Source organism: Paroedura picta, chromosome 10 (genome assembly GCF_049243985.1).
Source record: "Paroedura picta isolate Pp20150507F chromosome 10, Ppicta_v3.0, whole genome shotgun sequence".
NCBI classification, from domain to species: domain Eukaryota; kingdom Metazoa; phylum Chordata; class Lepidosauria; order Squamata; family Gekkonidae; genus Paroedura; species Paroedura picta.
In genome coordinates this window covers 21065875-21091617 of record NC_135378.1, presented here as the reverse complement: position 1 = coordinate 21091617, position 25743 = coordinate 21065875, and the positions used below count along the sequence as shown (strand labels likewise).

General features: G+C 43.4%; 1 protein-coding gene across 5 annotated transcripts in view; it reads right to left on the bottom strand.

Annotated features, from left to right (window-relative positions):
• PCDH7 (protocadherin 7) overlaps positions 1-25743 on the bottom strand; it is a 440531-nt gene that overhangs the window by 178267 nt on the left and 236521 nt on the right. The window contains exon 3 of one of the 5 annotated variants that reach the window (XR_013225060.1): positions 13274-13385. The exons of the other annotated variants lie outside the window; for them this stretch is intronic. The gene's annotated coding sequence lies outside the window, so the exon portion shown is untranslated. The remainder of the gene's footprint in view (positions 1-13273; positions 13386-25743) is intronic. 5 annotated transcript variants of the gene reach the window in all.

Here is a 25743-nt window from a genome sequence, read left to right as displayed (position 1 = left end):
GTCGGAGTTCCAGCATTGAACCACTCCAGAAATGCTCACTGGTCATCTAACTTGGCTAAAGATACTTCCTGGTCTAGCAGAAACTCCAGCTTGGGAACAGCCAGATTCTAGTCTCAAAACAGTATATGACTTTCTAGGTTCATGGTTCAGCATAGGTACCAAATGAGCAGCATGGTGGGTCACTTTTCTTATTTCATGACAAAGGAACACCTCTATGCTTCAACTTGCTTTCTCTGTGTCTGACCAAGTATAACTTTACTTTCTCTTCTCCCCTTGTGTGGGACAGCCCAGCCCTCATAAGTGTTGGAATATGCATGATCTGTAGTGTGCATGATTCAAAAGCATCTACAGAATATCCTGCAGGGAGCATCGGAGATTGTATTTAGCAGTTAGATTAGGAATTTCATGACTTTCTTTTTCAAATAGTCTCTTCCGGCGCCCAAACTGGCACATTTGGATACTTCCTTCTCCTTTGAGCATACTGCCTCCGTACTTGCCACCAGAACAGACAGAATGAATAAAGACACTCAGACTATTGGGGCTCTCTCTCCTTTTTCCTTCCAAAGTTATTCTTTTAAGTAGCCTGGTGCTCCACTGCAAACTCTGCAAACAAAAAGGGTCTACCTGATCAAAGAGTGTCCCCCAAAGCCTGCACTTCCAGGCTGCACACACAAAAGAGTTTTCACAAGAGCTGAGAGGCATAACTTTTCATGCCATATGCTCCAACCACGTCTACCTCACTGTTACCTCTGATTCTACTGGTTTTTCTTTTCTTTGTGTTTTTGTTTTGTTTCATTAAAATACAATGACCTGGAAAACTTGTTGACAAGATGTGAAAATGGAAAAAATATATATAAACACCACAAGCAGTAAACTGCCTTTAATTGATTATATTTTTGCTCATTGCTCTCCTGTGAAGACACCTTTATCAAACTCATTCTCAAGAATATGAACAAATCCAAATTGCTGCCCCCCCTCCCCATTTATTTCTGGAATTTTCACTATGCTGTATGCTAAGTTGCTCTTGTGCTTTGCCTATAAGCATGAACTGATTACTTCCATTCCATGACATTGTATCAGAGGAAGTGTGCATGCACACGAAAGCCCCTACCCTGAATAGCATTTTGTTGGTCTTAAAGGTGCCACCGGACTCAAAATCTGTTCAATTATCAGTCCTTTCTACTATTGTCTGTCCCTAGGATTGAATGGAACAGTAGAAAAACAGGACACTCCAGGTCACTCTTTTCTTAAAAGTATATTAGCAAAATTCTGTGTTCTTTCTAAGGAGACATGTCACAGCTCGGTGCCTATGGCTTGGTAACCTAGGTAACAAACCTTCATCATCTGGGAAATTACATCAGGCAGCAGTTCTTCTACTACCTCAGAAGCCGAGGTGGTTCAGCAGAAGCTAGGAGGCAGGGGGCTTCTTTTGAGAAGCAGCTGTCTCCATCCCATTAAGGCATGTTCCTTGAAGCCCCCCAACATGTTGTAGCTGGCCCTGTCCACCAATGCAGGCATCACAGGGCTTTCCTACCTACTAGGCAGCTCTGCATGAGTGCCCAGGATACTAGAGTGTGGGGGGGGGGGCACCAGAAGCATTGAAAGGAAACAGATCAGTGCCACATCACCAACCCCCCCACCCCCATCCCCACACAGCCATCCTTGCTGGTTAAGGCTCTCTTGCCTGCTGGTCCAGATGCAGCAGGACAAAGGGCTTCAATCTACTTCCACCCAGGAGAGATTCCAGATAGATGTTAGTTGAAAAACAGTAAATTGCAGACCCTGAAAACATAAAGGTATTCTAATTAATTAATGTTTTTAAAAACCCACTGGTTGAAAAAAGAATTTTATATTTATATTGTATTTATAACATTGACCTCTGATGAAGATCTTTTATGACTGAAATACATTAGGTCAAAGGTTTTAGGACTTATGGTGCACATATTTTGCTGACAGTTGTGCATGATCTATAGAAAAAAGAAGTGATTCCTTTTATGTTTTTAAAAATATACTGAGTCTTGTTTAATGACTTCATTTGATATCTATTTTGATACATTTCTATCCCACAAACTCTTTGGTTTTCAAATGGCCTAGGAACACACAATTCTCTTTGGTCTTTATCACTAAGATATGGGGGGTTCCTAGAACATTCAGTGAAAGTAACATCACTTCTGATTTGTCCACAACGCTCCCTTTCTCAGCACTGACAAGCAATTGATCCCTGAACTGCCTGTGAGAAGCGGCACCAGGGCTGGCCTGCCTAAAGTGTGAAAAGCTGGCTCTGGGTTGTTTTACAGATGTTCTTCCCAAGGCAATGATTCTGTAGTGTCACCAAGATCTTCCCAAGGCAATGATTCTGCAGTGTCACCCTTCTCTCAAAATTCTGGAAGTGACTATCTGTAGAACCAATAAAGCCAAGGAATCTAATTTGTGTCCTATATATACTGGCTTGCAGGAGACAGCCTCAAGCCCACATTCTCCACCAACCCCCACATGGAACATGTGCAGTGAGTTATTTATGAAAATACTTTTCTATTTTACACATTAAATATTCTATATTGTATATGTTTGGATGTTCCCCCATTCAATGCAGTAAGGTCCTCTAAAGAGAGCCAGTTTGGTGTAGTGGTTAGGAGTGCAGACTTCTAATCTGGCATGCCAGGTTTGATTCTGCGCTCCCCCACATGCAGCCAGCTGGGTGACCTTGGGCTCGCCACGGCACTGATAAAACTGTTCTGACCGGGCAGTGATATCAGGGCTCCCTCAGCCTCACCCACCCCACAGGGTGTCTGTTGTGGGGAGAGGAATGGGAAGGCGACTGTAAGCCGCTTTGAGCCTCCTTCGGGTAGGGAAAAGCGGCATATAAGAACCAACTCTTCTTCTTCTTCTTCTAAATTCAGGAAACAGTCAAGTAGACTTCAGACACTGGTGAACATAATTAGACTTGCATGGCATCAGTAAAAGAGTTACAGGTAAATCCTAGAGCATTTATCAACATGGTGACATGACTTCTAGTCCTGTGGCAGGAAATGAAATAATAACATCACAGGATGCCATTCCAGAACTCACATTTCTATATCATTATTCACTATAGATCCCATGCCCTCACCTGGGAAATGACAACCCTAAGAATCATTCAAATCTATAACTTGTTTTCAAACTTATTTTCTCTGTTCTAATGATTGCATTTGGCTTGAGATGTAACTGCTGGAGAAAGCAAGAGATAAAAAAACCAGTGTATGCCACACACCCTTCTACTCCTTTTTATCTTTTCAGTCTCTTCAGCACCATAATAACAATGATAACATGTTATGTTATTTCCTAGTTTATGAAGAGCATGTATATGGTGAAAAGCAAACATAGCAGATTGAAATGTCTATTAAAAATTAGAATGCCAGCTTGGTGTAGTGGCTGAGAGCAGCAGCCTCTAATCTGGTGAGCTGGGTTTGATTACCTGCTCCACATGCAGGCAGCTGCATGACCTTGGGATAATCACAGTACTATCAGAGATATTCTCACAGAGAAGTTCTCTCTGAGCTCTCTCAGCCCCACCTAACTCACAGGGTGTATGTTGTGGGGAGAGGAAGGGCAGGCTGCTTTGGAAGCTGCTTTGAGATTCCTCTGGGTAGGGAACACTGAGTATCAAAACCAACTCTTCTTCAATTTCATGGACAAGGTAGATTATAAAAGGGGGAGGACTGTGATTTATTTTCTAGGGGAAAATAAGTTTGGAAATATGCAGACATTTCTAAGACTTAAATAAGCAATTAAATTAAATTAAAATAAATAAATAAATCTTGCAACATTTGTGATGCTAAAACTGTATGGGGCAGTGCTGCAGCATTCTGTATTACAATGTGGGCATGCAGAAATATATTTTTACAATGCTATTAATTGTATTTATAACAGCCCTATTGCCACTTGATAAATGAATCCACAGGAACAAGATCGTAAAACCAATTAAAGCTCTGGCATATTCACCAGCAGTTTTGAACATGCAATTAAAATATTTCAAAATGTCAGTTTTGTTACTGTTCTGCATGGAGGGCATGTTGATTACGATTGCTTTATTTTACTAAATCACTTGGGTATATAAATAGGAAAGACTTCAGTTGTTAGGAAGAATGAACTCTGTTTGACATAACTATTTTAGCAATCTTTATAATGATTATTTTTGACAGGTAGGGTCATCAACTTCAAACTTAAAAAAAAAAAAAGCAAGAAAGAAGGATTCTCATATTTCAGCTAGGGTTGCCCAGTCCCCCCTAACCACTGGCATGGAATGGGGAATATTGTAGCCACATGTAGAATAGTTAGTTTGGAGATAGGGACCGAGGATGATAGGAACCTCAATGGGTTACAATACCATAGGGTCCACTGTCCAAAATATCCATTTTCTCCAGGGAAACTGATATGGAGATGAGCTTTAATTCCAGAGGATCCCTATGCCCCACCCAGTGGATGGCATCCCTACTTTTAGCACTGATGGGTAAGACAAAAACTTATGGACAATGCTCTTGAAATACAGAATATGCATTATGCCTGAGTTTGCTCCATGCTTGTTCTTTAATCGCTCTTATTGCTCATAGGGAACAAAACCCCAATAGGTAATTCTAGGTTTTGCATGAACCATGGTTCTCATAGGATGTAATTAGTAGATTAAATTGATCCATTCACCTATCAGCCAATCTATGTTATGGGCTATGTTGAATTATGAGTTGATAGTGGTATTTTCCAGAGCACAAAGACATCTGAAGCCAAACTGTATAAGGCTTTTTCTCCCCTTGGAACAGCTGCATATTCACCAGCTTCAACAAAAGAGACAAGCTTATTCTTACCTACCAAGTAATTTAAATACAAATAAAATAAAGGAACTTATAATTACAAAGACCCCAAGATATCCCTACCTGCTTTGGGCTGCTGATGCAGTAAATGACTAAACCATCTGTAATACATTACAATTTTTTTACAGTTCAAATATAAATACCAGAAGAGTAATTTAAGCAAATCAAAGGTATAGAGAAGCCTGGCCCTGAACCCAGCCTGGTGGAATATGCTGCCCGTGGAAACCTGACAGAACTACCAAAGTTCTGCAGGGTCTGCAAAATGGCATTATTTCACCAGGCATATGGTTGAGGCCAGAACAAGCAAATAAAATCAAATGGACCTCCTCCACTCCCTCTCTGGTGTATTCTGCAACTGAGGATAAGATATAGATTCCAGAACTAAGATTTAGATACAAGAACAAAATCTAAGAGATTGGATAATAGAGTACTCAGGGTTTACAGTTTTTATAGTTTTTATTGGAACTGCTAGGGGCAAAGCCCATTGTATCAAGGAAAAATGCTAACATTGTTGTGAACCACCCACTTGTGAAGAGGGCATGGTTAAGAAATCAATAAATAAAGTAATAATCAAACTCAATCTTGTTTATATCTCATAAAGGACATTTATTGAGAGTTATAGATGAGATACCAGAGAGGTGTTACTGGATTTGTTGTGTGTGTTTTTAACAATATTGGGATGGTTATGAATCTATCATCCCAGCCACTTCACCAAGCCTTGGTGTAGTAGTTAAGACCAGTGGCCTCCAATCTGGAGAGTCGGGTTTGATCCCCCACTCCTCCACATGCAGCCAGCTGGACTAGTCAGCTATTGTAGAGCTGTTCTCACACAGCAGTTCTGTCAGAGCTTCCTCAACCCCACCTACCTCACAGGGTATCTGTTGTGGGGGAAGGAAGGGAAGGCGATTGTAAGCCATTTTGAGACTCCTTCAGGTAGTAAAAAGCAAGGTATAAAAACCAAATCTTTTTCTTCTTTAAGGAAAAAAAATCCCAATTTCAATTCACTCTTAGGCACATAGAACCAGTCATGCTTTATTTGTGCGCCATTTTCTGTTTCCTCCTACTGAGTTGTCACAAAACAATGGCTGACTTTTGCAACATTTGTGTGTTGATTCATTGGCATCCTTGCTTTATATATAACGGTGTACATTGTATGCATAAATGCCACTGGCACGGTATACGGAAGTTCCAGAATGCCTGAACACCATACAAACAGATCAACAGAGACAAAACAGAAAGATGAAAACTGTCGCCAAAATGCCAATTAAATGGAAAACAAATGCATGAAGAAACATTCGCTCAGCTGTAGATGAAGCACAGCCATCTATGCCTGCATGGTTTCACACATTTCAGCTGGCTCCCCTACATTGTTAGTGGCTCTGGCAAACAGTTGGCCATCATTTAAAACTTCTAGGACCAATAGCATTGTGGGAAGGGTGAACCAGTGTGGCAGTGGAAACAGTATATATCAGGGGTAGTCAACCTGTGGTCCTCCAGATGTTCATGGATTACAATTCCCATGAGCCCCTGCCCGCATCTGCTGGCAGGGGCTCATGGGAATTGTAGTCTATGAACATCTGGAGGACCACAGGTTGACTACCAATGGTATATATGAAGCTTTCTGTTTGGCCAATCAAGGTCAGTACTGTCTACTCCAGCCTTTTTCAGCCATTTGACCATGGAAATACTGTTGAAATATTTTTTCAGCCATCGTGATACCTGGAAGTGATGTCATTTAGCCACACCTCCCTTCGGTGTTCCCCGGAACCTCCCTATTCCCACCCCCACTTTGGCCACTTTGGGAGGGGGCAGCAACCACCCTTCCTGTCTCACAAGGAAACTTCTTTTGGGGCTTCTAGACTGATAAACAACTGGCCATGACAATTGCAGTTGGTTTTGTTTTAAATGCACTGCAGAAATTCAATCATGACTCCCCCAGTATCCCATTTTTGCAATTTTGTTTTCAGTAAGCAACAATGGTTAGTGTAAGGAACATGAGCACACAAGGTGTTTACACTGAAATGCTCGAATGATCCGATTGGTCTTTCGGAAATCCCTCCTATAGCTCTATGTAGCTCTTCTAAAGTAATGTGCCTTACATATGGGAAAGAAAGAAAAAAAAACTGCTTCTTTTTTAAATCAGTGCTTAATAAAGCTTGATCTTTGCGCCCCGAGGAAGATCAATGCTGCAAGTCTACCTTGATTCTTGGCATTTTGATGTTCTGCCCACATAAGAAAAAAAAGAATTTTCTCCAGGATTCCCAATCTCTGAGCAACTGTATAAAGAGAGCACAATATCCTATTGATATTCCAACACAGAACTAAGAATCAAATGCTAGTCTCCGGGGTGTAAGAAAAAGGTCTATTAATGGTACATTGTGAATTCATGACACTGCTACAGATCGCCATGTTTACAGACACAACTGATTTTCTTTCACCATGGCACAATGAACAGCATGGAGATCTACACTGTAATATATTTCCATGTCCATTATTTGTAGACTGCCTGCATGGGGAAAATGTCTGGCCCCAAAGCTTTGGGCAGCACGAGCTAAATGTTGGTACAAATTTTATATTTATTAGCAGACTCTTCCTCCATAAAGCTCAAGAAAAAGGTTTCCATACCCCTCCACCTTACAGTGTCTCAAAGTGGCTTACACCTTCCCTTCAACAGGCAACTCAGGAGGTAGGTGGGACTGAGAGTTCTGAGAGAACTGTGACTGGCCCATAGTCACCTTCATGAGGAGGACTGGGGAATCAAGATTAGAGTTCAGATTAGAGTCCACCATTCATAAGCTCTACATCACGCTGGCTCTCAAGAGCTACATCCATTCTGCAGTAATATCCATTTCACCCTCAATCTTTGTATTGTATGTGAGATTATGCAAGCAGACACTGAACCACAAGTTCTGCAGATGTGGGGAAGGGTCGCAGCTTTATGTCCAATATTTTAAGAATCGTCTAACTCAGTGGTTCTCAACCTTCCTAATACGGCAACCCTTTAATACAGTTCCTCATGTTGTGGTGACCCCCAACCATAAAATCATGCAAGGGTTCTTTCTCAGAAATGTAATCAAAATTGACCCATGGCGTGAAGATCAAATGTTCAGGATTGTATATAAGTTGGGGTTTTCCCCGGGGTTTCCAGTTCAGTTCTGCCTCTTGTCCCACCATGCTGATCTCGCTCTTTTCTGCTGCTCCAGACAGACAAACCCTCTATCTCGATCTACACCGCAAGGCTGTTGTGTGGATGGCGGGCCCCTGGCCAAGCTGCTTGCCCTGCTGCAACCCCTGTGAAAAGGCCATTCAACACGCAAAGGGGTCCCAACTCCCAGGTTGAGAACCACTGGTCTAACTGAACAACGTTTGAGTCCAGTGGCTCCTTGAAGATCAACCAAGTTTTATTCAAATTTAAGTTTTTGTGAGCATGCACGCTTCTACAGATCCCTGTAGTCACCCCACTGACTCTCCCCTGCAACATATTCAGGAAAACACTCCCTGCTAATAAGACAACTTCTGATTCATAGTGGCTCCATGATAACCAGGTATGTGCATGCACTTTCTACACATTTTGCAGCCCCATGGTTCACAACAAAGTTCTTTGTAATAATAAAGCAAATTGCAGTATTGTCATAGAGTGTGCAATACTATTAACATTACTTGTCATAATTGCACAGATATCTGTCAGAGCTTATTGATTCACTGTTATGTTCAGCAAGATGGCTGAATTCTAGCCTGACCAAGGGGGCCCAGGCTAACCCAAACTCCTCAACTGTTGGTTGCAAAGCAGAGTCAACCTTGGTTAGTTCTTGGATGGGAGACCCCCAAGCAAACCCAGGGTTGTTATGCAGAGGCAGGCAGTGACAAACCACCTCTCCAAATCCCTTGTCTTGAAGACTCACTGAGGTCACCATAAGTCAACTATGACTGTATGGCTCTTCCCCCTTCCCACCATGTGTGCAGATCTCAAACAAGCATCTGTGGTTTTGGATCTCACTGGTAGTTTCTGTTACCAAAACACTGACAGCTTGTCTTGAAGACCCAATGAGGTGACCATAACTTTATGGCCCTGCCCCCTTTCAACCACTCATGTGTGTGTGTGTGCGTAGACCTCATGCAAGCATCTATGTTTATGGACCTCACTTGCAATTTCTGTTACCAAAACACCAACAGCTTGTGAATTTCATCTAACCATCATTTTGTATTTGTCTGAAGCTGACAATGCCCACTCAGCTTCTCTGGTTCTTAAATACCAACTGTAATGGATTTTTTAAATGTTTTGTATCTTCAGCTGGCTGCCTAACAATGACTCACTAAGTTGTTAGGCGTTAACACTCTGAGAAAACAACAACAACAACAACCAACAAAACCCATTGCCATTCTTTGTTGTTTAAGCAAAGGCCTTCTTAAGAATGTTCAGGACAAAGTGGAGAAGCAGTTCTCTGTAAACAGAGTTCTTCATTGTACAAGCAGTCCAACCGTTCATGTGAGTGAGGAAATCCGGGACTCAGAGCAGGCAAGGAAACTGGATTACACAAAGCTTGGCTGGATCGTATCTGCTCAAAGCTCAATCTTTTCCAAAGTCTTAGAATGCTGTACCTTTTACAGTGGTGCTGACAACAGGTTAACCAAGGCCTCTTGACTTTGTTGTGTGATTTAGTTGACACCTGAGACCCTTGAAGTGTACCTCTACAACAGGGGTGGTCAAACTGTGGCTCTACAGATGTCCATCAACTACAATGATGCCACAAGAAGAAAACCCATGGTGATGATATTGAGGGGATCCCCTATTTAAAATACTTCTTCACTGCAAGCTGCTCATCTTAAAAGATTGGCTACCGTGGTGTCAAATAGGATCTGTCATTCCTTTTATTTATCTGCAGCTCAGTATAGCCCACCACCATCAAAAGTGTTTAGAGCCAAGATGGCTACACAAAGTTTACATGGGGCTGGGTATCTGGTTTAACAAAACAGAGGAGCCTGTGGATTCAGTTCTTCTTAAGTCCCTACATTCCCTCTGTGGAGTTCTGAATGGTGTAGTGGGGGTACTCCTCTGAGATGAATCGGGACAATCACCTCTTGAAGCTTAGGAGTTCCCTCTTAAAGTTAAAATTATATACTTCAGCATAGAAGAGGGCTACCTTGGCTTAGTCAGAGAGATCTCTTATGTTTCCAACTGGGATAAGCTTGTTGAGCAAATCTTAAAGTCTTTCTTGGACTCCTTTTACTCAGTCAGCAGATGTGAAGCCATAAGAATGAATAAGAAACACAATCTTAAGTAAAATCCTAACATCTAGGTGGGACAATATAATCTGTTCTAAGAGGTTCATAAAACACAAAGGCCCAGACACCTGAAACTACCTTCTGCTTTCTGGCCCCTAGCCGGTATTGTCTCCTCCAACTTCAGCCCTCAGGGCTGCAAGTCTACCTGGATTCTTGGAATTTTGAAGTTCTGCCCACACAAGGAAAAATAATTTTCTCCAGGATCCCCCATCTCTGAGCAACTGTATGAAACAGGCTTTCTCAACCTAAGGTCCTACAAGCAAACATCATGTCCGTGTATAAACATGAACCCAGGTCTTCCAGATGCTAGGTCGACACCGACAATAACTTTTGTGGAACAAAGTTAGAGTCTGGTGGGTCCTTCAACAAAGTTTTATTCAAGGTGTATGCTTCAGTGTGCATATGGACCTCTTCAGACACAATGAAATGGGAATTTTCCAGTCCACACATATATAAGAGGAGGGTGTGCAATAAAGCATTGTACAGAACTGGACTCTGTGCACTGGAAAATCCCCATTTCACTGTGTATGAGGAAGTATGCATGCACAAGAAAGCTTACACCTCGAATAAATCTTTGTTGGTTTTATTTATTAATTGGATTTATAGCCCACCGCTCTCGAAAAATGGCTCACGGTGGGTCCCACAAAAGGAAAATCCATATAATAAAGGTGCCACTAGACTCAGCCCATTCCACAAACATTGGATAAGGCACATTCAAAGTACTTTAGAATTATATTTCCCTGTTTTACACAGGAAGCTCCAGCTTGCATAAACACATTGAAAGTGTGTTATCCAATGTGCGTGGAATGGGCAGAGTCTAGGGCCTATCTTTGCCCTGCTACTTCAGACCCACATGACTACTGGCCTGAATGTCTTCTTGGTACTCACCTTCAACGGTCCTGTGTACCTCAAGGACCATCTCCTCACCTATACTCTCTGAACAGCAACTCACTCTATCCACTCCAATAATATGGTGATCCCTGCCCCCCCCCCCAAATGTGCCTGGCCTTGATCCGAGCCATAGATTTCTCGTCCACGGCCCCAATCTGGTAAAATGAGCGCCCAACGAGATCAAGGCTCTATTGGAACAGTTCCACAGGGCCTGCAAAATGGAGATCATTCACCAAGCTTTTGAATATGACCAGCAAGGAGGACCCCCCCCCCCAATAATCAACCCAGTTGTCAAGAAACTAACATTGACATCCCACTCATCTGGTAGACCGTGTTATCGATGCTTGTTTGAATGGTTGCAAATGTTAAATGCATTTTCTTGTTTCTCTATTCTATGTGCACTGCCCCGAGACCTCACAGTGAGGAGCGGTATATAAGCTGAATGAATGAATGAACGGACCAACAAATGTCTTTTGTGTTTGGGTTTGGAACTGTGCAAAGCACACAAGGCTCCCCACAAGGTACAGATCCAACAGCTGACACAAAGCTTTCTCTGAAGTAAGGGGTTTGCACCATAGTGCTTTCAGTCAGGATGTAAGAAACCTGGATGTGACCACTATTTTCATGGGATGAATTTGCTTTTCGGCAGGGATGGCCCAGGAACACCTAACATTTCCTAAAGAGCAAGCTGGCTGACTCACTTCTATTTAACTTGACAACTCTGTGGGTGACAATTAACAGGCAAACCTGTGAGCACACCTTCTGACAGCTCTGGCGACCTGAAAGGACTCTGTCGTAATGGCTCTTTGACAGCCAAGTTAGATAAAGGAAGCAGAGATGGCAAGGAACAAACAGGGGGTGGGGTGTTACTAACTTGTTCTTGGGCTTTTAGTGGTAGTTGAAGCCACAGAATTTATCAGGAGAAATTTTGTCATGGTGTGGACATCATTATTTCTATGAAGCAATCAGTGTGGTAAGGTGCCAGAATCTAGGGTTCGAATCTTCATGTTCACTGGGTAACGTTGGACCATTTATTCTGTCTCTCATCGGTCCCACCATGATATACAAAGTATACTTCCCTAATGTTATGAACTGGATTTCATGAGTAGAAGAATAATTCTGTGCCCACAGATAATTTGCTAGTTGGTACAAGATTGTGTGGCATCGTTTTGGACCGAGAACCATACATGCACAAGATTCCAAGACTGTAATTCTGTCCTAGAATAGCTATGTCCTATTTATCTGGAGTCACAAGAACATTTATTGGCAGAAGAAACATATGGTTTTATTAGAATCCATGTATGAACACATGAAATTATCTTATGCTGAGTCAATCCATTGTTCCATCAAGATCGGTTCAGCCTGCTCTCACTGGTAGGGGGGGTCTCTGAGATTTCAGGCAGGATCCCCCCACCCCATACTATTTCATTCCTTTAACCAGTGATGCCAAAGATTGAATCTGGAACCGTCTGCATGCAAATCAGATATTCTACCGCCAAACTAACACCCCTCGTCCTTTGCTACATCCAAGTGGTTTTGCTTTTCATCTACTGAGCTGGAGAGTAAGTAGTAGCATTGTACAGGAGCAGAAAATCATATCCCCTTACACACACGCACACACGTACACACACACTGCTGCATTTCACAAATCCAATATGCAATAGCCCTTGGCAAGAAGCAAGCCCAAGTACAAACCCGCAGTGGAACAAGGGAAAGCCTTTTAAGAACTAAAAATAAATGGCATAATGCATGTATTGGGATATTAGGTTAATATAGCAGATTTTGCTGGGTTTGCTCAGTTATATATTGAGTGCAGTAAATAGACCTCTCATGAAGAATACTGCATAAAACGAAGGTAAATGTACATTTATTTGAGTAAATCCTGTTCACATTCAGGTTGTAGTCACATGAAGTGAAAGAAGCCTAATCCAAAAAGTACTTTCACTGTCACAAACGTCTGTCTAATCTGGCATCATGTGCATGGGAGTATGAGGACATTGTCTGTACAGGAGATATCTGCACAGATTTGTGTCCCCCTGAAAGCTCACATGAAGAAAGTGAGAGGACAAACTGAGAGTGGAAGGGTCATAGGGAAGCCACCAGGTTAAGACAAAGTGAGGCATCCTGTTCAGGGAGATAATACCTATGCACACTTAAGAGGGATGTATCTCCCCCACAATGTCAAGGCATGCCGAGTTACTCGCTCCAAACTTATGTACCTTGATGTATCTCACGGAGGAGAAATAATCATTTACCTGTTACTTTAAGGCAGGGTTTCTCAACCACGGTCCTGAGGTACCATAGGCCCCTCAATGGTACCGTGGCATGGAGGTTTTCAAAATGGCAGCTGGGGAGAGCCCTCCCACCCTGTGAAAGAAAAAGGGGTTTTAATTTAAACAAAAAGACAACCCTTATTTGGACAGGTTGACTTGCTCCTTCCTAAAGAGGACAATTATGGGCCTGGAGAGAGTGGGGAGGGGCTCCAGCCATTTGCCCAAGACGGGGATGCTGTTGGGAGTTCTGGCTCTATTAGTGAGTCTTGCTGGGAGCTCCCAGCCTCACTCAAGCCCCAGCTGGATGACAGCTTAGCTCTGCCAGATGTTCAGCAGGCAGAGACATCTGACCAGCAGAGACAAACTGAACTGCAGACAAATCAAGGCTTAGACTCTGAAGTTGTTGCAGAATCCCCTCATTCCTCTGCCCAGTCTCCAGGTGCAGCTCCCTGTCCTGTCAGTCCACCAGGCTCATCCAAGCTGATTAACCAATTTAGCCTATGTGCCAAAGAGAGATCAAGTCTAAAAGACATATTAACAATGGAGTTGTAGACTGCAGACGTATGTGAGGCATCACAGCATGAGGAGTGAGAGGCTACTGGAAATTTATATTAACTTGGGGCTAGGAGGTGTCTTTTGCTGATGCAATTTTGTAATTAACCTGCAATCTCTTCCTGCTGATGGTGCTGGATTGCACTCTTGATTTGGCATGTGCAAAAAAGGGGAAAAAAGAAGAAAAAAGAAAATCGGGACCATTTCAGATCCAGCCCAAATTAGAAACACCCAAAGCAACCTTCCCTGACTTGAATTTGGCCAAAGTGGTTTGTGTGAATCTGAAGTTATTTTATGTCATTAAAGTCAGTAGGAAATTTACCCTTTCTTTCTATTTGATGGTCTGGTGGTTTGAGGTAAAGGCACCAAATGTGCAATGTAGTAGTAAGAGCTTCTCCTCAAAAGAACTCCCAAGTTTCAAAAATATTGGATCAGGGCACCCAAAGAAGGGGCCCCCATCCCAGTTCCATTGTTTCCAATAGTGAGGGAGCAAAGATTCTCTGTTCTTGTCTCACCATTGGAAACACTGGAGGTTGGATGGAGTACCCTCTTTGGGCACCCTTAAAATTGGGCCCCCTAGCCCAATCTTTCTGAAACTCGGGGGTCTTTTGAGGAGAGGCTTCCATAGCTATGCTGTAAATTTGGTGCCTCTACTTCAAACTCTTACTTCCCCCCAAGATCACAGAACAAACAGAAAAGGACATTTTTGACTCCTTTAAACTGCCCAGTCTCTGCATGGCCAAACTGCACCCGAATTGTGGTTCAGCCAAGACTGTTTTGAGAGTTTAAATATGGAGGAAGGTTGATCCAGATTGGATTAGCCCCCAAAGTGTCTGAATCAACATTGATTTAGGTACTTTTCAGACTATCCAAACCAAATTGCACACGCTTACTCTTTGACCTTGACCATGAATTCCATCCGTTCCTTCAGTATTCTTTCCTTGGACACTTGTTCCTGATTTCCAGTCAGCTCATCCACCTCCATGCCTCCTTCCAGCAGAGCGCTGAAAACTAAAACTGGCATAGAGGCGTGGTCAGCTGACATCACTTCCTGGTACCTTTAAGCCTGAAAACAAATATCAGCAGAATCTCCAAGGTCAGAAAAGATTGAAAAAGGCCACCTTAAGGCCAGGATGAGAATCAGTGACTGAGCCATGTGAAAGCAGACAGAATTAAAGAAAATTAGAAACTGCACAGAGAGAAAGCCTATGGGGCTACTAGAGGTTTTAGAGATAAGTATGGATAGTTATTGAGTATCTTCTGGGGGCATATGAGATATGGGATCTTCGAAGGGCAAATGAGTAGACTAAGAGAGCTGATCTTCAAGAGGACTTTCACATTCTTATCCTGCCCTTCCTCCAAGGAATTCTGGGTGGCATATCAAGGTCTGTTTCCTCCACTTTATCAGATTGTGAGGACTGAACTAATTTTAAATCACTTTTTTTAATTGATTGCTTTATTGAGGAGCAGAATAGCATAAGGGACAGGGTGGGAGGCTGCCTGTTTTCTCCTGTTTTTCTATACCAATTACCCATCAACCCCTGCACACAAAACCACTCCAGAACCATTTTTACCTCTGCCAGGCAAAATCTGCAGGCACTGGTGTTTTCCTAGCACAGGGGTAGTTTTCTCCAAGAAGAAAACAACAAAGGAAGAAAGAGTTAAGGGCTTTCCTTGCCTATTTTGTTCACCTCTTTGATAAAAGAATCCCAGAAGCTAGTTTTGCAGCTTCAATCAATTCCATGGTGAACAAATTCCATGGTGGAATGGGACATCCTCAACTAAATCCACTCTCTTCAAGCATCACTCTTGATATCTCTCTGAATTTGCTAAGACAGGACTAGCAATCCTTCTCTCAAATGCTACCTATAAATGAAGACACAAGTTGGAAATTTCTGAAATACTTGAAGGGATAAAATTGTTTCTTGCTTGACTATAGATTCTCTTCCTAGTTATTCTATACTATTTATTTTGTGGGTACCAGAAAACACTCACTTTGGTCAGTGTTGTGCATAAGAACATCAGAAGTGCTCTGCTGGATCAGACCAATGGCCCATCTAGTCCACCATCCTTTCTCACACAGTGGCCAACCAGTTCCTCTGGACAGCTAACAACAGGGCAGAGAGGCCAAGGCTTTCATAAGAACATTAGCCCTGCTGGATCAGACAAACGGTCCATCTAGTCTACCATCCCATCTCACATAGTGGCCAACCAGTTCTTCTTGAGGGCCCACAGTAGGGCACAGGGGCCTTGGCCTTCATAAGTACATCAGGAGAGCTTTGCTGGAACATGCCACTTATGTATCTAGTCCAGCATTCTGACTCAGACGGTAGCCAACCAGTTCCTCTAGAGCAGTGGTTCTCAACCTTGGGGTTGCAACATTTGGGGTCTCTTGGCCCCTTACCAGGGTTGCCAGGTTGCCCACCGCTCGGGAGTGGCTGGCCGGTGGAGGTGGGTGGAGGTGGCGGATGCCTCAATTGTTGTGCACCATGCACATGTGCACCTGCATGCACCAGCACATGTGCATGCCACCCACTCTAGAGCAGTGGTCCCCAACCTTTTTATCACTGGGGACCACTCAACGCTTGACAATTTTACTGAGGCACGGTGTGGAGGGGGTAGTTTACTCCTCTACTCTCAACCACTGCCCTAACGCTCTCTGATCTCTATGGTAATGTTTAAACATCCCTTCAAAATAAGATACAGACACACCACAACAATGAACATAAGGGACATTTTATTTTCATGGAAATTTTAACTCATGACAATGACAAATCAATGGGAACCCTGAGCTTGTTTCTCTGCAACGAGAGTGATGGGAGACAATGACACCCGAAGTGTGTTGTAAAGGGCCGGAGGGACAAGAGGGCATCGAAGCTGGGTCGAAGCTGGCATCGCCTCCTGGCTCTGAAATTCAGAGATTTATTGTCTCTGAATATGGAGCTTCCCCTCAGCTACCATGGTTGGTAGCCATTGATAGACTTCTCCTTCATGAATATCTAATCTACCATAAAGCCATTCATTCCTGTGGCCATCACGACATCCTCTGGCAGCGAATTCCACAATTTATCACTCTCTGTGTAAAGTAGCATTGCTTCTTGTCCATCCTGAACCTACTATCCCTCAGTTTCATTGGTTAATGAGATAATGTAGTCTCTGAATCACACATGTGGCTTGATGTTTAGAATAGCTCCCTAGTCATAATTCCAAGATTTGAAATCTACTAGTGAATACATCCCATGGAACCTTTCTGAGTTAGCACAGATAAGTTCTGAGTTAGTATGGATAAGCTGGATCAGGCTTGCCAAGCAACCAGCAGGACTATGGGGAGGGCGTACCATCAGCATTGGTATGACATCACAGAAGTGATGCCACACCTCTCTAGGAATTGCTGGAAACCTCTATGATAAAACCATAAATGGTTAAATCATCCATGATAAAACCTCTATGATAAAACCATAGAGTTTCTGCTGTTTCCTAAAGAGATGTACTATCAGTTTCCCGTTTTTCAAAGAATTGATGAAACACCATTGCCCCAATATATATTTTAAAAATAAAAATCTGGAGTGGCTACCCAGATAGGATTGGGATGTGCATATTAATGTATCAAACTGTCTTTTGTTTTGCTATCTAGCTCATTATAGACTATCACTGGAAGCAATTCTCCAGCCTAGCAAGTCAGGGTTTTCCCCTCTCTTTTTTTGTTCAAATGCACTTCATTGAGATCTTTAACTGAAGATGTCAAAAATGAACTGGTTCATTTGGCATACAAAGCATGCACCCTAACACTGAGTCATGAACTTGCTCAGAAATTTACTGAACTCAACAGGGTGCGCTTCAAGTTCCCTGTGCATAAATTTGCAGCTTTAGTCTTCTTCTAGACCACACAAGCAGGGAATAGATCCTACAAATGATATCAAAAGAGGGTAGCAGTGAGACAACCATATGGCTGATTTATTCAGAGAATCACTCATAATTTGCTCAAAGCCAAACTACCTGCATTCCCTATTTCACAAGTACTGGGGGTCAAACCTTCTCTAGCACACAGACAGCCCCCCAATCTCAACCAACTCCTCACCCATAATAATCCATCATTTTAATTGGCTATGGACACGGGTACCAGAGCTTGCGACAAACCCAGATGCCAACTTTGCTGTCTGACAAAATTGGTTAAATGTGCCAATGGACTCAAACGTTAAAAAGAAAAAGAAAAAAAAACAAGGGAAAAAAAAACCCTGACATTGATGTAACTGACTTTCCAAAAGGGGACTTAAAATATTAACCTGGGGGGGGGGCGAGGGGAGGCACAGCAATTTTGCATTTCTGGATTAAAAATTAGTAACATTCTGTTCCTATTTGTTTTCTCAGCTGTACACCTTGAAGGTTGAACAAAGAACAAAGTTATTAAAGAAAAAGAGAGGTCAAGGAGTTATAAGAAATCTCGCTGTTGGTAGAAAGACAGTGGGTGGTCCCTGTTATGTGTGTGTGTTTTTTATGTCTTCATATGTTTGCCAGCCCATCTGGCAAGTACAGACCTTCTGCACAGCTGTCTGCGTGCCACTAATAACTCATTTCCAATGTACACCCCAGACCTGGTCTGACGCAGGTGGGTTAAATGACAGAAAGCCTTTAGAACTATAAATAATGTTTGGCAATGAATCAATTGTAAACTTATATATTTCTGTGCTACTGTAGAGTCAACTCGGAACCTTTTCCATTAGAGTAGGCTTTCTTAACCAGAGGTTCTTGACAGCTCTGGAAAGGTTTCCTGAATGGGTGGGAGTTGATTAATTTTTATATACCTTTAAGATATGTAACATTTATTGTGCAATATGGTCATTTCAACCCACCCCCCTCCCAAAATAGCTAATGATGGGCCTGGAGGGGTGAGAAAGGGAGGGTCCCTGGGTAAGCCTATACACAACTCTGCTTCCCAACCATATTCTAAATGATCACATCACTTCTGGGGTTTCTCGAAGCCTGAAGAATGTTTTAGGTGTTTCTTAATGGTACAAAAGTTGAGAAAAGCTGCACTAGAGGCTATGTAGGTTTTTTAAAAACCACAACCACCCTAGATGCAAAGCTACATTCCACACCAAATATATATGGCTGTCAGAGATATATATTTGTCTCTCTCCATCATTGAAAACCATCTGTCTTTTGAGCAATTATTCAACTCAGTCATCGTGGAGGTCCATTTCTGAGAAAATTAAAAAAGGATTCTTGCTGAGTTTTGACGTGCTGGTCTGCATGTAGTTGTTCTCATATGCCCTTAGCTGTGTGCCCACTACCTCAATAAGACATCGGCCTCAGCCTTGACACTGTTATGCCAGTTGGGCGTCTTCGAGTAACTTCTGAGGTGAATGTTAGGACCCCTCGGCACTCACCCAGGTAGAAAACCTTTCAAGGAGGACAGACGATGTCAAGCAAGTAAAATGCGGAGTGTGGAATTCATTAATAACGGCTACTGACGGAATTATTGCTTCTCTGGCAGCTCTAACAGATGGCCAGATAATGCCTTGTGATTAATAGGGAGGAATTTGCCCGGGGAACAGGTTTTTACTGACGGCTCTCAAACAGGTGGCTGTTATTATCAGGTGACTTCATCCCCTTTCTGTCATCTCCGAGGATTTCTCGAGGCTGACCTTTGGGGACCCGGCCTTCAGCCAAGAGGACTCAAAATGGGCTCTGAGTCATCTGCCCCAAAATAAATGCCATCAGAGAATTAGAAGGCATGTTGCTCTATCGGAACCTGACAGCTGTAATTGTCAGTGGATGGTATGTGCAAAACCTGTATTTTCATGGATGGGCTGCCTACCTCCATGCTGATAATGAACATTTAGGGCACTTTCCTACAAAAGGAACGCACACTTTTCAGTGGCAAATTAGTAAACTGCGTCATAGTCTCCAAATTATGCCATATTATTATGCCACATGACAATTCTTTGCTAAGGCAGCTAATGAGTCCTTTTGAGTTCAGTCAAAGTTCACGAAGAAGATTAGAGAAATAGAACTGTCCATATTGGTAATCAATGACAAACACTTTCCCAGTTGTGAAAAGAAATAATTAAAAGAGGCTAGTTGCTCACAAAACATACGTTTTGCTGTGCTACTTCAGACCAACACAGCTACCTACTTGAATCTAAATACACACCGTGTTAGAGCTGAATTCAGCCAGCAGAGTAGCGGGGTCAGGAAATCTTGTGCCTCCATGCCTTTTCAAGGGTCCACAGTACCCTTACAACTGTTTTGGTACATGAAAGAACAGGAGGGGGGGGAGACAAGACTGCCTGGTCCTGATAAGCAGTGGCTCTGATCAGGGTCAGGCCCATGTAGCATTTTTAAGTGGTTCCATTCCGCTCTAAGATGGCATCCGTGTCCATGGGTCAGATGTGTCAGGAATCAGGCTGAGGCCAGCCTGTGGAGTCCCAGGTGAAAGCGCATTCGAAATCCAACAGTCGGTTGCAAATTTCAAAAGTAGCCTTATTTGGCTAAGTCCACAGAACGCTAAAGCATGCCAAGTTCTTCCTAAGCAAAGATCTTGATAATAACAAAGTGTAAGGGAAACAAGTGGGGTAGTTATAGGGCCCACCAAATAGGGGAGGGGGGTGGAAGGTATTTCGGCGGGAGAGCAGAAAGGTAGCAGAAGAGAGTCGGTTCCCAGGCAGCCAGGTGGCCCGGAATCTTATCAAGCGGTTGGCACTTTGTTGAGACTTTGAGTTGTCTCCGCAAGGACACTTACAATAAGATTGATACATTCGCATGGAGCCTCTCCCGCTAAGAAAGGAAGGGAGTGAGGATCCCAGAGGACAGGTTTATAGCTTTACGGCCTTGGCCAGAGCCGGTCGGGGAGAACAGAGAAGTGTGAAAAAATGCAGCAATGGATGGAGCCAGGGATGGCATGAATCGGAGTTCATGACAAGATGTACGTGTGCTGTAATGTCTACTTGGAATCCTAGTGGGAGTAGGGCTGTTGACTCTGGGTTGAGAAATACCTGGAGATTTTGGGTGTTGAGCCTGGGGAGAAGAGGATTTGGGGAGGGGAGAGACTTCAGTGGGTCACAGTGCCATAGAGCCCACCTTCCAAAGTGACCATTTTCTCCTGGGGAACTGATCTCTGTAATCTAGAGACCAAGTGTAACTCCGGTTTCTGAATCCCTTTGGAATGGCTGCCATATTGATTGTGATTGGTTCTCAAAGCTGTCATATATGCCTAGTCTGTGATGCTTCTCAGTGCCTGCTTCCCTTCATACCTCAAGGCCAAATTCCAGCATTTGTGGTTTATGATGCAGCCCTCACAGCCTCCTTTCCTACCGGCTTTCCCTCCCTCCACCTTTATAGTAGATTACAATGTTTGGTCTTCCTTTGAACTACAGGCTACTACCTTCCCATGGGAGAGGGGGAAAGAGAGGTGTACTGGTGTTTTATATGTGTAGCCTCATGTTTGTAACCCCAGTTCTGTCTATGCCTTGAATGGATGTCTTCGTTCCAGATTAGAGAAACTTTCTGAAATAAAAGTTTGCTTGCCTGGAAATCGAGAACTCAGACATCCAGGAGATCTACAAGAGAAGCTGAAAAGCCAGTGTAGCCTCTTTGCCAGCATCTTTGGCATTTCATTTTACCACCTAGTGACCAGCAACCCAAGTAGAGACTCACAGGAGCAAACTGAGCAGATGGAAATTTAGGGGTGTGTATTTTTTTTTAATCAAATAAACCAGATAATAAACCTGTTGCCAAGTTTAGGGCACTTCTCTGCAACAAGAACAATCCATTATGGTTTTGGCAAGAGAAGGGCCCAGCAAGACTGGTCATGCCTGCAACGTATAGAGTGCTTTCACAGCTGCTTACGTAAGGCAGCTTCAATATACTTCAGTAACCGTGTATAAGCTCTTACCACAGTAAGCTCCAATTGCAAAGTATACTGAAAGTGTGAATGAATGAAAGTGCTCCTGAGCTTTCGGGGAGGGCAATATATAAATGCAATAAATAAATGCAATAAATAAATAAATAAATAAAGACAGACAGACAGACAGACAGAAATAAAGACAGAAATAAGGAAGGAAGTAATGTCTGTTTCTCTGAGAGATTCAAATGGGTAGCCGTGTTGGTCTGAAGCAGCACAACAAAATCAGAGTCCAGTAGCACCTTTAAGACCAACAAAGATTTATTCAAGGCGTGAGCTTTCGAGTGCAAGCACTCTTCCTCAGACTAGGAACTCCCTACGTGACAGTGGGAATATATAGCAAAAATAAATCTTTGTTGGTCTTAAAGGTGCTACTGTTTCTTTGACAGTTATCAAGCTCTGAGAATGCCTCCATGGGGACCACAGGGGGTCTCGCTGGGGGAAAGTGAGGGCAAGACAGGGATGCCAGTTCCCAGGTGGGACCTGGGGATCCCCTGGAATTACAGATCATCTCCAGACTAAAGAGATCATTCCCCCTGGAGAAAATGGCTGCTTTGGAAGGTAGTCTCTGTTAAATACTTGGGTTCTGCGGTGGACATGTATAATGGTCATGATTGAGTTCTTTATCAGGGCCCCAGCATGTTATAAGAAGAAGTGAATAACACCTTGAAAACCGGCAACTGATATACACTATTGGTCAGTTTCAGTTTAAACTGACTGGATCTGGCAGAAGGGCTCTAGCCACACAGTGGTCAATTACATTGTAAGATATGCTCCCCCCTCAGACCTCAAGCTTGGTATTCTGCAGGGCCCCTTCTGCATGATGGAAAAGCTGATGAAAACTCACTAAATACATTGTGGTTTTTCTGATCTCTGCACAGGAGCGTGAATTTACTCCGCAAAACTGATTTTGCTCTGCATGGTGAACTGCCTCTTCGGTGCTTTAAGCATCTTTTAAGCGTTGTTTCTGAAAGAAGCTTTTCACCGATTCATTTCTCTTCTGCTTGCATCAGCCATGCAGAGAAGCTCCTTGGTTATGCAGATTAGTGACTGCATTAGAGAACAAAGCATGTCACTGGCAAATCTACAGGGGTCAGGTCTATGAATTGTTCCATGCAAAAAGCATTGCAGCGTAGTTTTTCAGCAGACTATATTGACTGTAGTATAATACAATGGTCTAAACTGGTTGTTGGTTTTTTTACTATTTTATTTGGCTCCGTGCAAAATATATCCAGGTCTACAGACAATGGATTCCATTATACAGTCAGGATACAACACTGAGATCCTACCTTTCCCCAAATCCTGCCTACTTGCAGTTCTACCCCCAAAGTCTCCAGGTATTTTTCAACTCAGAGCTGACAAGCCTAGGGCAAGAAACCATCTACTTCTATTGGCAGAGCGGATCCATATTTCCAATGCAAGCTATTGTCAAGGAGAGACTTGCAGTCCCTCAAATAGTCATTTGGAACTAGGCATTTTGGCAGGTGGAAGGAAAAAAACGCCTATGTCTTAACTGATCACCCAGTCTGCTTCTCTTAAAGCCTGCATAGTTGATATTCCCAAACCTGCTGTCTTTTGCCAATTGTTTCCTTCAAGTGACAGAACACAAATCCCGTTACTTCTTTCCTTGCCATATTGTGAATAATACATTCCAGTGATTAAAAAAATAATAATCCAGCAGTATGTCTAGCAAAGTAATGAAGTCTGTCGGGTACCACATTGGCACCAGAGTCTCAAAGAGATACTTAAAAAGGGGGAGAAAATGGAGCAAAAAAATAAGGCATGCCAATCTTAGTCTCAGAGTTCAGCATTACAAAGGCAACTCCAATCACCAATGGAATAAAGGGGCTTGCTTTGCCATAGGCAAAGGTTCTCGTGGGAAGGAGATCAAGCCCCACAGGCAAGACCTGCCTGTTGAATGTTGAAAAAAAGAGAGTTTTGTCTCAAATATGCTGGTGAAAAGGCTCGGCAGCAGCTTGAACGTTAGAACAAAATGGATGTTGAAATTTTGCCAAGGTCAGGAGCACTTCGGGTGACATGGTGGGTAAGTGTGAGCCGCGTGTCCTTAGATTGTTACTTTTTGTCATCGTTACCACCCCTCCAATCGCAAGCGTCACGGATGGCAAGTGCATTCCAGCAGCAGAGCCTCGCTGAGGCTTACGGCGACTTCATGATTTATTAAAGTGATATCCGATGCTGTTTCTCAAGCAAATTAGTAGTAGACCCAAAATGCAAAGAGAGCATGATGGGGAATAATGCAGCAAAGGAAGGCACCAGGAAGCAAGCTGATACGTAGGGTTGTTTGATCTAGGTTGGAAAATACCTGGAGATTTTGGGGGTTGAGCCTGGGAAGGGCAGGATTAGTAGAAGGGAGGGACCTCAGCCCGGTATGGTGTCATAGAGTCTCTGGCCACCAGTTTCCATGGAGGTATTGATTGCAGTGGTTTGGAGACCAATTGTAAAAGCCAAAGATCTCCAAGCCCTACCCAGATATTGTCAAGCGTACTAACTTGGCATGTACTTGGGTGAGTGAGGTAGTTGAAAGGATACTTGTCAAGAGTGTACGCCATGAGGAGACTGGAATCATAGGCTTTCCTTGAAGAAGGACAACTCCTTGGGGAAAAACAGAGGTCTGTTTGAGTTTGCCTTCCTTTGTGGGCTCTGTCTTCTAGCTGTAGGGTTTCGAGCTCTGGATTGAGCAAAACCTGGGTAATTTAGGGGTGGAGCCAAGAGAACATGGGGTTTGGGGAGGGGAGAGACCTCAATGGGGTATAACCTCATAAGAGTCCACCTTCTAAGCAGCCATTTTCTCCAGGGGAATTGATCTCTGTTGCCTGGAGATGAATTGGGATTCCAGGGGATCCATAGGTCTCACTTGGACCGTTTACGCACTGGGAACTTCACTGCCCCAGCTCCCATGTAGGAGCACAAATTGGGAGCAGATGAGACACACCAGGCCAAATGCGAGTGCAGGAAGATGTGGGGCAACCTGCCATGACTAAAACTCCAGCCTGCAGCCTGGCATGAAACCACCAGTGCATAAACAGTCTCGGAGGCTAGTATACCTCCCAAGATGTGACTGGACCCTTTCTTTGGGCAGCAGTCTTTAGATAGCAGCATAACCCTGTTTGTCCCTACATTTCTTTGACATAGCACCATTCCCCCCCCCCCAGGTTCCTCCACCCTACATCACTCAAGGTGGAATTTACTTGAGACTTTGACCAAACATTTTGCCTCTCCTTTCAGTTTCTTTCTTCACAAGGGCCATAGCACACAAAACCCTTTTATTTTGTCATTCGTAAGATACCTGAGAGGAAGTCACATCCCCAACATGGCGAGGAAGGTGATTTCTCCCTCTCAAATCAGTATCCTTCACTTGGCCTTTTAGATGCCTTTGCTTCAGAAGAAGAAAAACCAAACAAAACGAGATCTTGGCCCTTTGGGCGAGCCCAACACCACCTCTGACGACTTCTAGCCTTGCAGCATCCGATTAGTCAACATCTGGCACAGTTCAGCAGCACGCTGAGGAATCTTCATCTAAACTGACTTGATTTAGGCTCGACGCCAGAGGAAACTGTGAGTCACCCGGCAGCACCTCCATCTGATTACTGTTACATCAGCAGAAGAGGAATTTTCTTTTTGGTTTTTGCTTTATCACCACGTCTGACGGAGCCAAACGCCGCTCTCCCGCAATGAAGGTCTCTGTCTCTCTTGCCAATATCACTGGGTGGGGGGAGTGTCTTAGGACTCTCTTCTAATAAATGAAAAGAACACATAGGACTGCAACTGGAAGAAGCAGTCTCATCTGGACTAATAACTGGGTACTGGGGAGGGAAAATAACCAAGGTGGAACCTTCCCCCACTGCAACATCACCTACCATCTCAACAAAAATGAGCTAGCCAGCAAAACAGGAATGTTAGCTTACCGTTACAAGGGATGCTATCTCCGGAGACTTTGGGGGTGGAGCCAAGAGTGGGTGGAATTCGTAGATGGGCA